Here is a 15,657-nt window from a genome sequence, read left to right as displayed (position 1 = left end):
TTTTGATAGAGTAAATCAGGAGAAACTGTTTCCAGTGGCAGAAGGATCGATAACCAGAGGACACAGAGTTAAGGTAATTGGCAAAAGAACCAGAGGCGAGATGAGGAGGCATTTTTTATGCAGCGAGTGGCTATGATCTTGAATGTGCTGCCTGAAATGGAGGTGGAAGCAAATTCAATAATAACTTTCAAAAGGGAATTGGATAAATACTTGAAGGGGAAACATTTGCAGGGCTATGGGGAAAGAGCAGGGAGTGGGATTAATTAGATAGTTCTTTCAAAGAGCCGGCACAGGAGTAACTCCTGAAAACAGGGGATCGCAGTACGTGATTAGCCTGCTCCCGTTCATTGCGTTGCAGGCAGCACGGTAAATTCGTCCTCCTGTTGCTTTGCATGATTGCTTAGTACAGCCAGTGCTATCCGCACTGTTCATTGGCTGCACGCATGAGCAGCGGGCCTGATATCATGGGTGGATAGCGCTGCTTAAAGGCAGCCTGCACCTCTTAAAGGGGAGGTGCATTGTAGCTGCAAGAAGTGGTGGGAGTCCTTTGTATAGTGAATCGGTGCTGTGATACTTGAGGAATGGCTGAACAAGCGAGAGAGCGAACACCAAGGCTTTCTGACAATGCACTGGAGGTCTTGGTGCAGACGTGGAGAGAGGGAAAGAGGCCCTGTATCTGCAGGGGGGCAGGAGGTCTCCAGACATACGCTCAAGAAGCAGTGGGAAGAAGTAACGGCAGAGGTCAATGCCAGGAATGTTGCTCCAAGAACATGGATGCAGTGCAGGAAGAAGTTTAATGATCTGACATGGGTTATTAAGGTGAGGAAGTTCAATCTTCAAATGGCACATCCTACCAACTGCACCACGACCCCCGTCCACTGCTCAATTCACTACACCCCCATCACCCACCTACCCATAACCTCTGTCAATCAGTACTCAACCCCTCAATTCATATGGTTCACCTCACCCTCACACACTTAGCACTGTTGCAAGCCCTGCACCCACAACTCACACTGCCAGCTGTTCAACTATGACAGCCACATCACCCAAACATATTGCAGGACACTCACTGACACACCTCTTTTTGTAGGAGAAGGTGGCGCATAACAGGAGATAGCAGGAAAGAACTGGAGGAGGACACGCACGCCTGCATGTTTTAACCCCCATGGAGGAGACAGTGCTGGCCATCATGGGAAGGGGCATCACTGAGGCCGTGGCCACTGATGGGGCTGGCAAGATCGATGATGAGGGTATCTGCATACCTAATCCTCCTTCTCTCTTCCCACTTCTCCCTCATCCCACAATCTCTTCTGACTTAGAAGCTGCAGATGGTGTAAGCACGCACTTCTTACTTTCTCCTCTCAACAACAACAACTTGTATTTATATAGCGCCTTTAATGTAGTGAAATATCCCAAGGTGCTTCGCAGGAGTATTATAAGACAAAAAATTTGACACCAAGCCACATAAGGAGAAATTAGGGCAGGTGACCAAAAGTTTGGTCAAAGAGGTAGGTTTTAAGGAGCGTCTCAAAGGAGGAAAGAGAGGTAGAGAGGCGGAGAGGTTTAGGCAGGGAATTCCAGAGCTTAGGGCCTGGGCAACAGAAGGCACGGCCACCAATGGTTGAGCGATTATAATCAGGGATGCTCAAGAGGGCAGAATTAGAGGAGCACAAATATCTTGGGGGGTTGTGGGGCTGAAGGAGATTACAGAGATAGGAAGGGACCAGGCCATGGAGGGATTTGAAAACAAGGATGAGAATTTTAAAATCGAGGCATTGCTTAACCAGGAGCCAATGTAGGTCAGCGAGCACAGGGGTGATAGGCGAACGGGACTTGGTGCGAATTAGGACACGAGCAGCCGAGTTTTGGATGACCTCAAGTTTACGTAGGGTGGAATGTGGGAGGCCAGCCAGGAGTGCGTAGAAATAGGCAAGTCTAGAGGTAACAAAGGCAAGGATGAGGGTTTCAGCAGTGGATGAGCTGAGGCAAGGGCGGAGACAGGTGATGTTATGGAGGTGGAAATAGGCGGTCTTAGTTATGCTGCGGATGTATGGTCGGAAAGTCATTTCAGGGTCAAATATGACACCAAGGTTGCGAACAGTGTGGTTCAGCCTCAGTCAGATGTTAGGGAGAGGGATGGAGTCAGTGGCTAGGGAACGGAGTTTGTGGCACGGACTGAAAACAATGGCTCTCCCCTCATCGCATTTCAACTGTTGTCCCTTTTTCATTTCAGAAACCCAAGAACTGGAACCTTCCCAGTCAGAGAAGGAAGATGAAGAAAACAGTGAAGATGAAGAGACACCATCATGCGATTTTATACTCGCAGCCACCATGGAGCATGAACCTACTGTCCTCTCAGGGTGACAGCATTCCTGCTCCCACCCCTGCAACTCGGCCAGTGCCCTAGCTGCTGCTTGTCAGTCAGCCAGTCCAGGCTGGTGCAGCCCAGGCTGTGATGGTACAGTCTGAAGCTGGGCCCTGTAGGCCCAGAACTGCTCGAGATCATTTTCCAAGACCATCTGCAGTCTCCTCAATTGAAGATCAGCAGGCTTCTACCAGCCATGCTGCAGTCACTGGGGAAGCACCTCATAGGAGCACTAGGATAGGCAAAGGCACACAGAAGACAGGCACTAAGGGAATGCACAAGGGTGATTAGGTTATTTTTGTATGCATTATTTAATGAGTGAATTTATAAAATCGGATTTGAATATGCATTTTCTGGTGGTTTTTATTTTTGTCTTGTCGGAAAATGAACGAAGTGATGGTCAGTGATAGAGGAAAGGTGAGGAGTGTGGGACTGTTGGTGAATGGGGAGGTGAGGTTGAGGTTATTGGTACTGCTCATGAATAGTCTGATTACATAGCTCTCTGGCAGAAAGGGGTTGTTTATGTTGTAGCCTCCCTTCCTCTTCCTCCACGTCCTCCTCTTCCTCATGCTCCTGCTTCTCGCCCGAGAGGTGGTGGCAAGGGGTGTTCGCTCATGTAAGCGAGATTGTACAGCATGCAGCTACAAATCTTGACAGCCGCTCAGCTGAGTACTGCAGGTCCAGGCAGCGGAAGCATTGCTTGAGGACCCCGATGGTGTGCTCTATCATTTTTTTTGTGCCAGTGTGCTCTCATTGTAGGCCTGCTGTGCATGTGTGCGGGGGATTCGGACCCTTGTGAGCCAGTAGCCAGCCTTTGACTTGCGATGGTGGGGTCTGATACAGGTGGCTCAGAGGACTGCCGCAGAATGAAGGAATTGTGACTGCTGCTAGGATAATGGGCATTGGCCTGCATGGTGCGCTGCCTGTGGTCGCACACCAGCTGCACCTTGAGGGAGTGGAATCCCTTTCAGTTCATGAAAATGCCCGAGTTCACATGAGGTGTATACAAGGCAATGTGCGTGCAGTCAATGGCACCATGGGGAAGCCTGCAATCCGTGCAAACCCTCGCGCTCGCTCCGCCTGGCAAGAGGAAATGCGCTGAAACTGTTTCTGTGTACAGGGAACCTCAGTGACCTCCCCTATGCAGCAGACTGTGAGATGTTGCTTATATCTCCAGCAGCAGTCTGAAAGGAGCCAGACGCAGAAAAATTAAGAGCCACGGTCACCTTGACAGCCACAGGCAATACGGTCCTTGCCCTACTTTGAGACTGCAGTTGTGGCTACAGCAGTTGGCAAATTTCACTCATGACCTCTTTAGTGAAGAGAATTTCTCCTTGAAGACCCTTGGTGGATATGGCCTCCTGCTGAGAGCCCTTCTCCCCCCGCCCCCCTCCTCCCTCTTCTAGCAGCTTGTCCTGTTCTGCATGGCCTCTCTTCATTCCCCCAGTCATGCTCAATTCCCAGAGGAAGCCGTAACAAGCCAACCATGGAAGCAACTTCTTTCAGCACAAGCTTTTATACAACAAGAAAAGTACTGCAAGACCAGCCGCACCACTCCCTGTAGACTATTCAAACTTTAGACAAGTATAGGAAACCTCCAAAAACACATACAATGGCACCAGAAGCCAGAGAAAATAATCCAGCAACTAACTTGTAAGTACTCCATGATCCCTTCAAATTGTGCCGCTGGTGGGGGGGGAACGTCCTTCATTCTGTTTAACATCGTGTTCAGCTGTGCGAGGTTAATGCAGGCCATTGGCTGGAGTGTAGAGCTCATAAAATGGTAGCGGTGGCTTCAAAGCAGCAGTGCACAGTGATTCGGGTCAACATCTCGCTGCCCTGCATGTTACATAAGAACATAAGAAATAGGAGCAGGAGTAGGCCAATCGGCCCCTCGAGCCTGCTCCGCCATTCAATAAGATCATGGCTGATCTGATCCTAACTGCCAATCCACTATCACAGAACCATCTCCTGAATCTAATAGAATTAGACACACGAAATAGGAGCAGGATCAGGCTACACGGCCCCTGGGCCCGCTCCGCTACCCACAGGGCCATGACCGATCCGAACCTTAGACTCATGTCCAAATTCCTGCCCGCTCCCCGTAACCCTTAATTCCCTTTACTTCTAGGAAACTGTCTATTTCTGTTTTAAATTTATGTAATGATGTAACTTCTACAGCTTTTTGGGGCAGCATATTCCATGGACCTACCACCCTCTGAGTGACGTAGTTCCTCCTCATCTCAGTTTTGAAAGAGCAGCCCCTTATTCTAAGACTATGCCCCCTAGTTCTAGTTTCACCCATCATCGGGAACATCTTCCCTGCATCCACCCGATCCAACCCCTTCACAATCTTATATGTTTCAATAAGATCGCCTCTCATTCTTCTGAACTCCAATGAGTAGAGTCCCAATCTACTCAACCTCTCCTCATATGTCCATCCCCTCATCCCCGGGATTAACCGAGTGAACCTTCTTTGTACTGACTCGAGAGCAAGTATGCCCTTTCTTAAGTATGGACACCAAAACTGTACGCAGTATTCCAGGTGCGGTCTCACCAATACCTTGTACAACTGAAGCAACACCTCCCTATTTGCCAAGATGGCATCCTGTGCATTTTCAAGTCTTATGTGGCCACATAGCACCTAAAAAATGGGTGATACATGGCCCAATTTAGCCCCCTGCGATTCTAAGTGTTTGGCTCAAAACAGGAAACAAAGCTTGATGGAGGCAGCTTTAGTGATGGAGGAAGTGAGGGAGCTGCATTTGAAATCAGAGGCGATAGTGAGGGTGTAATATTACTTGATGAAGACAGAGCTCATCAAAGGTAAGAAAGAAAAAGACTCACATTTCTATAGCACCTTTCATTACCTCAGGACGTCCCAAAGCGCTTTACAGCCAATGATGTACTTTTGAAGTGTAGTCACTGTTATAATGTAGGAAACGCGGCAGCCAATTTGCACACAGCAAGCTCCCACAAACATCAAAATGATAATACTGTAGGAACGGAGGTTCCTAGCTGAAGAATTGAGATCGACGCAGAGAATCAAAAACAATAAAATTTAATGAACAAACGAAGTTAAACAGTAAACTGCTGGATACAATGCAAATAGGTCTGGTCTGATTGAAAGCCTCTCTAGAACTGCTAGAAGGTTCCGAGCACTGACGTCATGACATCATCACGTTCTTTCCGCCGTTGGGGGATCACGTGACGGGCGGCATGACGTCATCACGCGGAGTAAAGGAAAGAAGCCATAGTACAGTTAACAGATACATTAAAGGTGCAGCCCCCGGTTGCACTACATTGCTGTTAAAGGAATTATAAACAATTGTCCTGAATCCCCTGGTGGCTCTACCACATACGCCCCCCCAGAATTGTCTTTAACAGAAAAGGTAAGACGAGAAGGGGGTCTGACAAGTCTCTGGCAACTGGAACGGAGCGCTAGAAGACGAACTGGCAGTTGGCCGTGGTTGGGATGGTGCCGCAGGCGTAGGAGAAGTGGTGGCTGGCTGTGGCTGTACTGGACCGACGGTCGACGGTGGACGCCCACGACGAGGCGGTTGAGCGGGGACGACTGGCTTGCTCAGATCCAGATGAGCCGGTTTTAACCGGTCGATGGAGATGTGGTCAGGCTTACCGCCGACGTCGACTGTGAAAGACTTGTCACCTGACGAGATGACACAGAACGGACCAGTGTAAGGCGGTTTGAGCGGGTCTCTGTGAGTATCTTGATGAATGAAAACGTATTCGGCGCTCTTAAGCTCCACCAGGACATGGGAGCGCTGCAGGTTGTGATGAGACGTAGGCACTGGGATGAAATTCTTAGCCGCCTCCTGGTGGCTGACGAGCTGCTGAGCTGCGGACCAGGGTTCCGTGTGAGGAGGAAGAAAATCGCCAGGAACTCTGAGTGGTTGGCCGTAAACCAGTTCTGCAGAAGAACATTGCAGGTCGTCCTTAGGAGCCGTGCGAAGACCCAGCAGCACCCAAGGGAGCCTGTCCACCCAACCAGTCCCATGAAGACTAGCACGCAGTGCAGCTTTAAGGGACCGGTGAAATCTCTTGCACAGACCGTTTGCCTGTGGATGATAGGCGGTGGTGCGATGAAGCTTGGTACCCAAACCCTGAGCCACGGCATTCCAAAGTTCCGAGGTAAATTGAGGTCCTCGGTCGGAGGAGATGTCAGCCGGTACCCTGAACCGAGCCACCCATGACGAGATGAAGGCTCTGGAAACGTCCGCCACTGTGGTGGCAACCAAAGGAATTGCCTCTGGCCACCGGGTGGTGCGGTCTACCACGGTGAGGAGATGCGTGAAACCACGAGAAGAAGGGAGAGGGCCAACCAGGTCCACGTGAACATGGTCGAAGCGACGCTCTGGAACTGGAAAAGTGGTCACTGGGGCCTTAACATGGCGTTGGATTTTGGACTTCTGGCAACTCACGCAGGTATTGGTCCAGTCACGGACGTCGAGATGCATGCCTTTCCAGACGAACTTCTTTGCCATGAGTCGTTGTGAAGCCCTCACACCAGGGTGCGACAAACCGTGGATTGCGTCGAAAACTCTCCTGCGCCATTCGACTGGTACAATTGGTCGGGGGACTCCCATCGAGGTGTCGCAAAGGAGTGTGGTCCCTGCGGCCTGAAAACTGACATCAGCCACTTGTAAGCTGGAAGGTGTGGTCGGGTACGCCTGCACTTCAGGGTCTGCCATCTGTTCTTCTGCCAAACCAACATAGTCGACTCCCAGGTGGACTGCGTGGACCGGGGCGCGGGAGAGACAATCCGCCACCAGGTTGTCCTTGCCAGACACATGTTGTATGTCCGTTGTAAATTCTGATATGAACGTAAGATGACGTTGTTGCCGAGCCGACCATGGTTCCGCTGTCTTGGCCATGGCAAACGTAAGTGGCTTGTGGTCTATGAAAGCCGTGAATGGGCGTCCTTCTAGTAAGAAGCGAAAATGGTGGATGGCCAGGAAAAGTGCCAACAACTCCCTATTAAAGGTACTGTATTTGCGTTCATTTTTTCGCAATTGGCAGCTGAAGAAAGCCAGTGGTTGCCACGTGCCATTGACCAATTGCTCCTGCACTGCCCCAATGGCATAGTCAGATGCATCTGTGGTAAGGGCAATGGTTACACCTGGAAGAGGATGTGCTAACATGGTCGCATCAGCCAAAACGTCCTTAGTGTTGAGGAACGCCTGGTCCATCTGGGGTGTCCAGCCGATGGGGTCTTTACCCGATTTACCTTTTAGAGCCTCGTACAATGGTTGCATTAACAGGGCCGCCTTGGGGATGAAACGATGATAAAAATTGACCATCCCCAGGAATTCCTGGAGAGCGCCGATGGTCTGAGGACGCGGGAACGAGGTAACTGCCTCCACCTTCGTAGCCAGCGGAACGGCGCCTTCTGAGGTGATTCTGTGTCCCAGAAAATCAATGCTTTGTAAGCCAAACTGGCACTTGGCCGGGTTGATAATAAGGCCATGCTGGCTGAGACGAGAAAAAAGGGTACGCAAGTGCGTAATGCGCTCTTTCTTGCTGGTACTGGCGATGAGGATGTCATCGAGGTAGACGCATATCGCGTAACACAGAATCCATGAGACGCTGGAAGGCTTGCGCTGCGTTCTTCAACCCAAACGGCATACGAAGGAACTCAAAGAGCCCGAAAGGCGTGATGACAGCGGTTTTGGGGACGTCCTGAGGATGAACGGGCACTTGATGATACCCCCGGACAAGGTCTACTTTGGAAAAGATGGAATTCCCTGCCAGGTGGGCCAAAAAATCCTGTAAGTGAGGAGTCGGGTACCGATCTGGAGCAGTAGCTTCATTCAGGCGTCTGTAGTCGCCGCATGGTCGCCATCCGCCGCCTGGTTTAGTAACGATGTGTAATGGTGAAGACCAAGGACTATTCGATCGTCAAATAATTCCCAGGCGCTCCATGGTATGGAACTCCGCCTTTGCGGCTGCGAGTTTACCGGGTTCCAGCCTTCGAGCCCGTGCATAAACTGGGGATCCTGTCGTGGTAATGTGGTGCGCCACACCGTGCCTTGCAACTGAAGAAGAAAAAGTGGGCCTGGTGAGCTCCGGAAACTCACCGAGAAGACACGAGAACTCATCTGGAGATGGGAATGCACAGACAACTGACCAAGACACAGCGGTGCTGCGGTGGCAGGGGACCGAATGAAAGGTGGCCGCGTTGATTAACCGGCAGTGCCGGACGTCGACGAGAAAACCATTGGCGCAAAAAAAATCTGCCCCCAGGATGGCCTGTGAGACTTCGCCGTGATGAACTCCCAAACGAAATGCTGGCCGCCAAAACGCAACTGGACCCTACGCTTTCCGAACGTGCGGATGGCCGCACCATTGGCTGCCTCGAGGGAGGGACCGTGACCGCCGGATTGAAGATCGAGCTTCGACGCTGGTAGGATACTGCACTGGGAGCCAGTATCAGAGAAAACATCGACCCGACAGGGAGTCTGTGATATAAAGGAGTTTCCCTGCGGAACCGACGGCCATCGCAACTCTGGCGTGTCCCTCAGGCCCTGTCGCCCTTCTCAGAAACCGCTGGTTTGAGGTAGGTTTTTTTGGGGGGGAAAAACTGCAGGGAGGACGGCACCATCTGGCTTTTGTGCCAAAACGAGCGTGGTATGCACACCAGCCTGCTGGCGGAGGAGTCGGCTTCGCTCTTCACACAGAATCACACAGAAACCCCACAGTGCAGATAGAGGCCATTTCGGCCCATCGAGCCTGCACCGACACATATCCCACCCGATCCCCGTAACCCCTGCACCAACACATATCCCACCCTATCCCCGTAACCCCACGCATTTAATCCCCCTAACACTAAGGGTCAATTTATCATAGCCAATCAACCTAACCCGCACATCTTTGGACTGTGGGAGGAAACCGGAGCACCCGGAGGAAACCCACGCAAACACGGGGAGAATGTGCAAACTCCACACAGACAGTCACCAGAGGCCGGATTCGAACCTGGGTCCCTGGCGCTGAGGCAACAGTGCTAACCACGATGATGGGCACCTCGTGGCCGCACAACATTGTTGCGTGACGGTGAAAATTTTATCCACTTCTGCAGCGAGTTCAGCACAGTCCGTCATCGCGGAATAAGAACATAAGAACATAAGAAATAGGAGCAGCAGTAGGCCAATCGGCCCCTCGAGCCTGCTCCGCCATTCAATAAGATCATGGCTGATCTGATCCTAACCGCCAATCCACTATCACAGAACCATCTCCTGAATCTAACAGAATTAGACACACGAACTAGGAGCAGGATCAGGCTACACGGCCTCTGGGCCCGCTCCGCTACCCACAGGGCCATGACCGATCCGAACCTAGACTCATGTCCAAATTCCTGCCCGCTCCCCGTAACCCTTAATTCCCTTTACTTCTAGGAAACTGTCTATTTCTGTTTTAAATTTATGTAATGATGTAGCTTCTACAGCTTTTTGGGGCAGCATATTCTATGGACCTACCACCCTCTGAGTGAAGTAGTTCCTCCTCATCTCAGTTTTGAAAGAGCAGCCCCTTATTCTAAGACTATGCCCCCTAGTTCTAGTTTCACCCATCATCGGGAACATCTTCCCTACATCCACCCGATCCAACCCCTTCACAATCTTATATGTTTCAATAAGATCGCCTCTCATTCTTCTGAACTCCAATGAGTAGAGTCCCAATCTACTCAACCTCTCCTCATATGTCCATCCCCTCATCCCTGGGATTAACCGAGTGAACCTTCTTTGTACTGACTCGAGAGCAAGTATGTCCTTTCTTAAGTATGGACACCAAAACTGTACGCAGTATTCCAGGTGCGGTCTCACCAATACCTTGTACAACTGAAGCAATACCGCCCTATTTTTATATTCTATCCCCCTAGCAATGAAAGCCAACATTCCATTGGCCTTCTTAATCACTTGCTGCACCTGCATACTAACCTTTTGAGTTTCGTGCACCAGGACCCCCAGATCCCTTTGTATTTCAGTACTTTCCAGTTTCTTGCCATTAAGATAATAACTTGCTCTACGATTTTTCCTGCCAAAGTGCATAACCTCACACTTTCCAGTATTGTATTCCATCTGCCAAATCTCTGCCCACTTACTTAGCCTGTCTATGTCCCCTTGCAGGTTTTTTATGTCCTCCTCACTCACTACTTTCCCCCCCATCTTAGTATCATCTGCAAACTTTGATATGTTACTCGGTCCCCTCCTCCAAATCGTTAATATAGATTGTAAAGAGTTGGGGACCCAGCACTGACCCCTGCGGAACACCACTAGTTACTGATTGCCAGTCTGAGAATGAACCATTTATCCCAACTCTCTGCCTTCTGTTAGATAGCCAATCCTCTATTCATGCCAGAATATTACCCCCAATCCCGTGATTTTTTATCTTAAGCAATAATCTTTTGTGTGGCACCTTGTCAAATGCCTTTTGGAAGTCTAAATACACTACGTCCACTGGTTCCCCTTTATCCACCCTATATGTTACTTCCTCAAAGAACTCCAGCAAATTTGTCAAACATGACTTCCCCTTCATAAAACCATGCTGACTTTGTCCTATTAAATTATGATTATCCAAATGTCCTGTTACTGTCTCCTTAATAATGGACTCCAAAATGTTACCTACCACAGATGTTAGGCTAACCGGTCTATAGTTTCCAGCCTTCTGTCTACTGCCCTTTTTAAATAAGGGTGTTACATTAGCAGTTTTCCAGTCTGCCGGGACCATTGCCGAGTCCAGGGAGTTTTGGAAAATTATTACCAATGCATCCACAATCCCTACCGCCACTTCCCTCAAGACCCTAGGATGTAAGCCATCAGGTCCAGGTGATTTATCCGCCTTGAGTCCCATTATTTTACCGAGTACCACTTCCTTAGTGATTTTGATCGTGTTTAGCTCCTCCCCCCCTTTAGCCCCCTGTTTGTCCAGTGTTGGGATATTCTTAGTGTCTTCTACTGTAAAGACTGATATAAAATATTCATTCAGTGTTTTCGCCATCTCCATATTTCCCACCATTAATTTCCCGGTCTCATCCTCTAAGGGACCAACATTTACTTTAGCCACCCTTTTTCTTTTTATGTAACTATAAAAACTCTTACTATCTGTTTTTATATTTTTTGCTAATTTACTTTCATAATCTATCTTCCCTTTCTTAATCAATCTTTTTGTTATTTTTTGCTGTCTTTTAAAGTTTTCCCAATCCTCTATCCTCCCACTAGATTTGGCTTGTTTTTAGTTGAATACTATCCTTAATTTCTTTACTTAGCCACGGATGGCTGTCTTTTCTTTTACACCCTTTTCTTCTCAGTGGAATATATATTTTTTGGAAGTTGTAAAATAACTCCTTAAATGTACACCACTGATCATGTATCGTCTTACCCTTTAATCTATTTTCCCAATCCACTCTACTCAATTCCGCTCTCATACCTTCATAGTCTCCTTTATTCAAGCTTAGCACGCTTGTTTGAGATCCAACCTTCTCACCCTCTAATTGAATATGGAATTCAACCATGTTATGGTCACTCATTCCAAGGGGATCCTTTACTAGGACATTTTTAATTTATCCTGTCTCGTTACACAGGACCAGATCTAAGGTTGCTTGCCCCCTGGTCGGTTCAGTTACATACTGCTCAAGAAACCCATCCCTAATACACTCAATGAACTCATCCTCAAGGCAGCCCTGCCCAATTTGATTTGTCCAATTAATATGATAGTTAAAATCCCCCATAATTATAGATGTTCCCTTATTACAAGCCTCAACTATTTCCTGATTGATACTCCGTCCAACAGTTGCCACAGTTCGGAGGCCTATAGACTACGCCCACTAGTGTTTTTTTCCCCTTATTATTCCTTACCTCCACCCAAACTGTTTCATTGTCCTGATCTTTTGACCCAATATCATTTCTCTGTATTAGTGATTCCTTCCTTTATTAACATAGCCACCCCACCTCCCCTTCCTTCCTGCCTGTCCTTCCTGATCATTAAATAACCTGGTATGTTTAATTCCCAGGCATTGTCACCCTGCAGCCATGTTTCTGTAATGGCCACAAGATCATACCCATATGTAGTTATTTGTGCCATTAACTCATCTATTTTGTTACGAATGCTACGTGCATTCAGATAGAGAACTTTCAAAGATGTTTTGTGACACTTAGTTCCTGCTTTTGCCCTTTTTATTACTTTACCTTTTACTCCATACCTTCTGCCCCTTCCTGACATGCTCTGGTTTTTAATTTCCCCACTGCTACCTAAGTCTATGACCTTTTCTGTTGTCATTTCTATTATTTGCTCTCTAGGAACCTCCCCCCCACTAGTTAGTTTAAAGCCCTCTCTACAGCCATATTTATATGATCCGCCAGGACTCTAGTCCCAGCACTGGCCAAGTGAAGCCCATCCCAATGGAACAGCTCCCTCCTGCCCCAGTACTGGTGCCAGTGTCCCAGGAAGCAAAACCCATTTCTCCCACACCAGTCTTTGAGCCGCGCATTTAACTCTCTAATTTTATTTGTCCTAGCCAAATTCGCTCGTGGCTCAGGTAATAATCCAGAGATTATTACCCTTGTGGTTCTGCTTTTTAATTTGGCCCCTAGCTGCTCAAACTCCCTCAGCAGAACCTCCTTCCTTGTCCTATCTATGTTGTTGGTACCAACATGGACCACGACAACTGGATCCTCCCCCTCCCACTCCAAGTTTCTCTCCAGTCCAGAGGAGATGTCCTTAACCCTGGCACCGGGCAGGCAACACAGCCTTCGGGACTCTCGCTCTCAGCTGCAGAGAACTCTATCTATCACCCTAACGATACTATCCCCTACGACTACAACATTTCTTTTAACTCCCCCCACTTGAATGGCCCCCCGCTCCACGGTGCTGTGGCCAGGTTGCTCATCCTCCCTGCAGTCCCTGTTCCCATCCTCACAGGGAGTAAGAGCCTTGAACCTGTTGGACAAGTGCAAGGGCTGCGGCTCCTCCAACACTACCTCCTGGATCCCCGTACCTGCCTCACTTCTAGTCACACCATCCTGACCCTGGCCACGGACTACATCTGAATTAATTAATCTAATTGGTGTGACTACCTCCTGATACACAGAGTACAGGTAACTCTCCCCCTCCCTGATGTGTCTCAGTGTTTGAAGCTCGGACTCCAGATCTTCAACACGGAGCCGGAATTCCTCGAGCAGCCAACACTTACTGCAAATGTGATCACCGTGAGCATCAATGGTGTCCACCAGCTCCCACATATTGCAGCAAGGCCGTCTGTACTGGCTCTGGCAACTGGCAGAGAAACAACTCCCGGAACAGAAAACATTCCGATTCCGAGCCCAAGAGCGTGAGCATCTGGCTCATGAGCTCTGATGGCTTTGAGTCCCCGAGGCCGGGCATGGAGATAAGTCTGCGAGCGCGCTCCTACTTGGACAGACCGAAAACCTGCAGTAACCGTATTTTTAAAGCTTCGTACTTGCCATCGTCCGGAGGACTCCCGAGGAGGCCGACGACCCACGAGGCCGTGGCGCTGTTGAGGGCGGAAACCACGTAATAATAATGGGTTGAATCCGCTACTACTCCCCGGATTGCAAATTGGGCTTCCGCCTGGAAAAACCACGCGGCTGGTTGTTGCTCCCAAAATTGCGGCAGTTTAAGGGTGACGGCATTTGTGTCCATGATGTAACTTCAACGAAAATTGTTCGAAGAAATCGGGGTCACCAATGTAGGAACGGAGGTTCCTAGCTGAAGAATTGAGATCGACGCAGAGAATCAAAATTAATAAAATTTAATGAACAAACGAAGTTAAACAGTAAACTGCTGGATACAATGCAAATAGGTCTGGTCTGGTTGAAAGTGTTGTGTATGTACCTTTAAGAGAATAACTGGTCTCAGACTGCAGTACCGGCAGTCACCACCCCTGTATAAAAGGCGCTAGTAAGCCTCTGTAGTTTCAGTTTCCCGATTGACTCCTTTCAGTAAAGACTTGTTTTGTTCAACTCCTGCAGTCCGTGTCTCAATCATACACGGACATAATGCTGGCGACGAGCAGATACGAACTTACCTACAGTCTGCACCACCTCCTGGGATCCATTCCTGCAGCGAAGTGAGCAGAGGTCGAGGCCAGAAGGAAGAAAGAAGCAGTAGAAATGGGCGTCGACCGTGGGCATCCGCCCCTGTGTTAGCGGAGTTGAAGATTGCTGGAAAAGCTGTCGAAAGCGGGGCCTGGTTCCTGTCGACGGTGCTTCAGCTAATCGGGCTAGTGGCAGGTAGTACACTGATCCTTCCTGGGCTGCGGCGGTCGCGAACTCGAGCGGCTGGCTTGCAACGGGGCCGAGCAGCGTTGTCGGGAAGAGGAGAGAGAGAGGGTGGAGCACACAGGGCACGGCCAGTGCTACGAAGCCGGGCTGCGTATAGACCCGAGAAGAGGGAGGCAAGAGTCCCACAGGGTTGTTCCACGACGGGAAAATAATTTTTAAAAAATTTTAAATATTAAACGCGCAGGAAACCGCGAGGAGCTGCAGGTTGCAACGGAAACCGTGGAAAGCAGCGCTAGCAACAGCGGGGAAGAAGGCAAAAGCGCGGGAGGCGCCATCTTAATCAGCGGGGAAGGCAGCAAAGCGCGGGAGGTGCCATTTTGTTAAATCGGGGAAGAAGGCAAAGCGCGGGAGGCGCCATTTTAGATTTTCAAGATGCCGAAGACTGGCTGTATCACTGCCTTTGATAATACAATAGAGGACTGGACCACGTATGTGGAAAGAGTCAAGGTATATTGCGAGGCAAACGAAATAGCCAATGAGAAAAAGGCATCGGTATTGCTAAACTTAATGGGCGCTAGAACGTACGGCCTATTGCGGGACCTGATTACTCCAGCCAAACCGAAGGCGAAGAGTTTTAACGAAATTGTTGCTGTCCTACAGGAACACCTAAACCCTGCACCGCTGTTGATAGCCAAAAGATTTAAATTCCACAGGAGAACTCAGCATAAAGATGAGAGCAATGCTGAGTACATTACGGAACTACACAAGCTATCAAAGCACTGCCAGTTCGGAGCACGACTGGCAGATACCCTACGGTACAAATTTGTCTGTGGACTCCTGAGTGAAGGAACACAGAAGAAGTTACTCTCAGAGAAAGAGCTGACGCTAGATAAGGCTTTCAGCGTGGCAGTATCGTACGAAGCAGCAGCCAGGGGAGCTGCAGAAATTCAGCAAAAGCCACAGGAATACGGCACCCACGCAATGACACGGGGATTTGCAAAATGTTATCGCTGCGGCAGAACTAACCATGGCCAGAAGGAC

The sequence above is a fragment of the Somniosus microcephalus genome, chromosome 19, assembly GCF_052327205.1.
Source record: "Somniosus microcephalus isolate GS21.2 chromosome 19, FLI_Smic_1.0, whole genome shotgun sequence".
NCBI lineage: Eukaryota > Metazoa > Chordata > Chondrichthyes > Squaliformes > Somniosidae > Somniosus > Somniosus microcephalus.
Note: the sequence above shows the minus strand (reverse complement) of the source record.